At 42.2% G+C, this 5,327-nt stretch overlaps 1 long non-coding RNA gene across 1 annotated transcript; it reads left to right on the top strand.

Annotated features, from left to right (window-relative positions):
• The first annotated feature begins 2,661 nt into the window (after positions 1–2,661).
• Positions 2,662–4,894, top strand: LOC128804336 (uncharacterized). The gene is made up of 4 exons (XR_008436020.1): positions 2,662–2,728; positions 2,964–3,047; positions 4,100–4,153; positions 4,643–4,894. It is a non-coding gene; the product is annotated as an uncharacterized LOC128804336 (long non-coding RNA).
• The last annotated feature ends 433 nt before the right edge of the window (positions 4,895–5,327 follow it).

Here is a 5,327-nt window from a genome sequence, read left to right as displayed (position 1 = left end):
AGGATGCGGAATTCACTTTTACCAGGCTCCATTTCACCCAGCAGTCCTGTGCTCCTGGCACAGGAGGCAATGACAGTGCCTGTCACCTGCCACCTGTGGCCAGGAACCTGAGTGGAGATCAGGCCAGAGGCAGCAAGAGGAGATCCAGGCTTTCCTTGGGGAAGGCAGGAGAGGCCGCTGTGTGTTTGAGACCTGGTGAGTCCATCCTTCACTCTGCTTCCAGGGTGCTTCAATTAGGCCCCATGCAACATCTTAAGGCTTTCACCTGAGTTCCTGGTTTCTATTGAGGGATTGGTTACAGGGCTGAGCTGTATAAATTGCTTCCTGAGACTTCTGGAAACTGAGTCTGGAATGGGAGAATGCTCTTAAAACTATGTTTACAATGAACTCAGTTCTAATGAAACTTCATTCTGCAGTTTTTATGAGTTAAATTCAGTTTTATATTCAAGAACTCATTTCTACATTGTAATAAAATACATCCAAAGGCTACTTTTTTTTCCCTTAACCTGCTTATTCTAGCAGTGTAAATTCTTTTTGTATTTTACTGATTCCAAGACAAAATAACATCAGAATTCATGAACAATGACAGCTAAGTAATTACTACAGAAAGCAAATCTACTGAAAAAGTGTTTTGAAGAGGCACTCAAATAATTAAAAAACAGTGGTGCAGAATGAACCATGCAATGACCTAAACAAGAAAATATATAGCACAGAAAGTAAAGAAAATGGAATATAATTGGAGTTCATTAATTTCCTAGCTACATGCTATATCCCTTAAAATATGCTGCTACACTTTTCTCACTCCTCTCTTTTCTGTATGTTTCAGTGTACCTTTCCAGCAATGTGATTTAAGTGTTTATACCCACTGTACACCCTTGTTATGTTTATTATCCACAATGTGATTTGTATAAACAAACAAGCAGATAGGCTTTATTGGGCTTGCAATCAAAAAGCTCTAGTAAGAGATGCATTTAAGTAATTCTCCAGTACAAAGGCACAAACTAAAAAGAACTTAGAGTAATACAATAAAAATTGCACAAAGAATACACTGGACATTCCAGGTGTGTTTTTGTGCCATTCCAGAAGCAGTACAATCCCTGATCACTCTGGTTCAGCCCAGAAACTTCTATATTTGTCTCGCCTCAGGATCTGCTTGATTTAAATAGTCTCAGCATAAGCATGTTTTCTAAATGCACAGTATAAACAGCCCCACCTCCCAGTCAAGCAGCTGAGGACATTGTAGGTTAATATGAACAACTGCCTGTGGTATAGTTAATATTCATTGCCAGGACCCCAGCTTTGGTGAAATAATGAAGTAGGCAAGATCTGTGTCTTACTGAGCAGACACTGTAATTGGGGACTTACTGACTTTAAAAATCAAATGGCTAGACATAAAACCTGCTGGGGAAATGACAGGAAGGAAAGTGATGGAAAGAGGAACATAGTACTGTTTACTGAGTGAAGGTACAAGAAAATGGACTGGAAAGGAACAGTTTGAAACTGTCGCCCTTTGGGTCACATCTCTGCAAGCTGTGGAGTACCTTCTACATGGGGAACCTTGCACCTTGCCAGGTACAAACCCCATCAGGGGACTTTCTGGTATCAAAGAGGCATCAGAATTTGAGATTTAAGTGAAGTAATGAATGATCCAAGGAGATGAGACAGAGAAGCTTGTCTGATCAGGTCATGATCTCAAAGACAAGGTGCTGGGGAGGAGGGAATAGATCAAATGAGACCTAACTGGTTATTGAAGCACCCATGGCCACGTGTGTACTGCAAGCTGAGGCATAACTAACTCAGACAAAATAATTACCAAAGCCCTCTGCTCCCTCCTCTCCTCTCCCCTGGCTGCTTTCCTGTTAGATGATTTGGGAAATCAAAAATCTCAGCAGCTAATCTATACCACCAGATTTCTGTCACCCCAGCAGTTCCTTTTTCTAATGAATAATGAATGTATGCTGACCCTGACGTGATAACGGTACAGAATATTTCCAGTTTCTTGAAGGTCACAATAAATTTTGGAAAGCATTGTCAGCATTAAAAGGCTCTGGTGTTCTTTCACCTAAAGCTAGATATAGATGTGCTATGACTTTCATTTGACTCATATCAATGTTTGTGAACGATGTACAGCTCAAATGATGAAGAGACCAGCACCAGCATCTTTTGCTCAGTTTGCTGCTGTGTTACAGTTGGTTGGCCTATACCTGTACAGCTGCTACTGGGTAGAAAGCCTCTATAAACAGGCTGTCAGGTTTAATTGGACTACCTGGTAAATATATTGATAGTAAATAAGATGTGCTTTTGTTGAACTATTCTCCTTGGATTTACTGAGGGCTGCAGCAGCTCAGTACTTCCCAGGATGAGACCTAAGGTGCCTGCTGTTGCTCACATCAAATACAATTGCAATTTCATCATTGATGTTTCTACCAGCAAGACTAAGCCTCGAAACTTGTGGAAGGCTTTTGAACTTCTTTTGATCTGTGCACAACACAGCAGCGAGGCTCTCCAACGCTGTTGAGTGCGTATTGTGGGAGACTGAAATAGCCGATACAAGTTGTGACAACGCAGCCAAATGAGCCACGTTCCTGAGTGTTTGTTTTCTCAGAGCCCTGGAGACAGTAGCTACGGGAAAATCTTGAGTTCATTAAAATCAAAGGAGCTCCTGGTGTGCGTGACTGCTGAGAAAGGTGACAGGGAGTGTTCCCTGGACAGAGAACAATGTGCGTGTGTAAGTGCGTGTGCCTGTGTGATAATATGCCCATTGTGCTTTTTGAGTCAATTTAATGAATTCTAATAGCTCGACTTAATGCTTTCTGAATGCTGCACAGCAGTGGGATGCGATTGTTTGTTAGTAGGTAAAATATTTTGCTGATGGCTGAAGTGGGACTTTTTAGCAGACTTATTTATTTAATGATAAAAAATGTTATTGAGTCAAATGTGCTGATTCTACTTTTGTAAGCTAGCCTGCCTGCTCGGTCTGATAGCCCGACTGCACATACATGAATGACGCCAGCCTTAAGAAAAAGGATTGTCAGCATCCCTTCCTGGTAATGACAAATGCTATTTGCTCCAGAAATGCAGTTCTTTAGCAAGCAGAAGGAGTAATTCCAAGTTTACACAAGGCAGCAAGGGAGAAGGAGTCCCTCTCTCCTGGAATCAGTCACACAGTCCCATTCCTGCTCCCGAGCCCTCTTGATCAAACGTGCCCGAGGCTGTTAATTTCACAGTCCTCTGGTTCAGATAAGTTAAGCAATCAGAAAAGCATCTGATTTCTACCCTTAAAATTGCATTTCGTGTTGCTTTTTCTTCAAATGTTAGTTTGAAAAGTTGCCTTAAAAAAATAGCTGACTTTGTGGTCTGCTTATCATTACACCTCATTGGGACTGAAACGAGTCGAAATAAGCAACGCCACTGGAGTTTGTCTCCTTCTGGGCCGGGGTACCCAGGGCTTGAAGATGCCCCTGGGGCATTTAGGAGAAGTGTTCACAGATGCCAGGACTGGAAAATGTACAGATTTACTGCAAAAGGCCATGGAAGGAGGAGCACGGAAAATGTTCCCTGTAGCCGATTAGCACCCTCCCCCAAGGGGTGAGTGAGGGAGCCAGTGCTTCAGGCAAAGCCCGTCTTGTTAAAAACGGGACCACACTCCCGGTATGAAAAGAGATTTCAGCATTTATTGTAACAAAAAGAAAGGCCTAAAGCAAGGGGGCTTGCAGGCCGGGCAGCAGCGTTCCCGTCGAGGATGCTGCAGCGCCAGCGCTGGGTCCTCTGAGCAGCAATGTCCCCGACGTTCCAGGTGGAGTGGCATGGAGTCAGTGGGTCAGATGCCCCTTTTTATCCTGTTTTTGTCCCTTTGGATTGGTTTCTTTTTGGATCCTTCATTTGCATGAAGGTTTAAGGTGCTTGATTGGCCTGTTATAGTTCTGTTCAGGCCGACTCGGTTCGCTGCGGGGTGGTGCAATTTACTTACGTGTATTATGGTATGTTGAGTACCATATTTCTTATAACTACTCCTTTAAACACCTTTTACCATAACCAAACAGTACATGCTTAACAATTATCAACTATTTCACAACAGTTTCTAACCTATTTTTAACAGTCTCACACCGGGGCTTTGTGGGCTTCAATGCTGCTGTTGTACAGCAGTTTCCAGGTAAGGGAGTGCTGTCCTTACTTCCAGCATTTTGCCTGAAGGGAAACACATATCCGTGCTAATATCACAAACAAACAAACAAACAAGCAAAGCCAAGATGATTTTACCTTTCAAACATACCTAGAAATCACTGCTTTAGTCAACTTAATGTGGATGACCCATCCCTGGGAGTGTTCAGGGCCAGGTTGGATGGGGCTTTGAGCAACCAGGTTGGAATTAGATGATCTTTAGGGGCCCTTCCCACCCAACCAAGTATGGTTCTGTGACAATACTTGAGGAGAAAAATGTTTTGCTGTTTTACCTAATGCAAGATACTCCATGGTGCATCTGACATGGTCTCCCAGCTACGGAAAGTAAATACAGCAGTGTCTTTTCAAGAAATGCATCTTTGCTAGTACAAAGTAGCTACTTCAGGTGGAAGAGCTCAGATTCAGGCATCATCAGTTTGCAGTGCTGCATGTAATCTTTCAAACCCTTGCTTTTGGACAGGCAGCTTCTTGCTGACCACAGCCAGAGCAGCAAGGAAGATAACTTGACAACTTTATGCCTTCTTCTGTCACTCTGAATGCTGGAGCCACTTGTCCCTGTGTTACAAAACATCAAACATCTTCTCTCCATCATCTGACAGTGAGGTGAATCTTACCTGCTGACGTGATTGCTTCTTTCTGGCCAAGAATATGCTCATTTGCTGAATTTATCACGTTCAAAACTGAGTCTTGAAATAAATCTCTCACCTCTTTATGTCTCCCGTGTTGGAGTTTGGGAAGAATAGACAGAATCACATGATGGAGTAGAATAACACAATCAAATTACCATATAGCAACCAAGAAAAAGCTAAAATAGCAACATGATGCTGTTTCATTCTGGTGCTGGAGCACAGCCCATTTGCAGTCTCCTTTTCTCTGCTGCACCCTTTCTGTGATAAAAATTCTGTTATCCAAGGGTACCTTGAAAAACTACCTGTAACAGACTCCCAAGCTGTAGAAAAGAGGAATCAATTACATGGAAAGGCTGATTTTACATGCATGCTACATCCCAAATGTTTTAAAGACATTTTAAAGACATTTAAAGTTTTGCCACCAGTGAAAATGTATTTAACTGATCACACTTAAAAGCCAGTCATATTTTCAAGCTGAGCTTATTTTATGATTCTTATAAATACATGAAATAATAA

Source organism: Vidua macroura, chromosome 2 (assembly GCF_024509145.1).
Source record: "Vidua macroura isolate BioBank_ID:100142 chromosome 2, ASM2450914v1, whole genome shotgun sequence".
Classification (NCBI taxonomy): domain Eukaryota; kingdom Metazoa; phylum Chordata; class Aves; order Passeriformes; family Viduidae; genus Vidua; species Vidua macroura.
The sequence above is the reverse complement of the archived record's forward strand: the minus strand, read 5'-3'. Positions and strand labels throughout refer to the sequence as shown.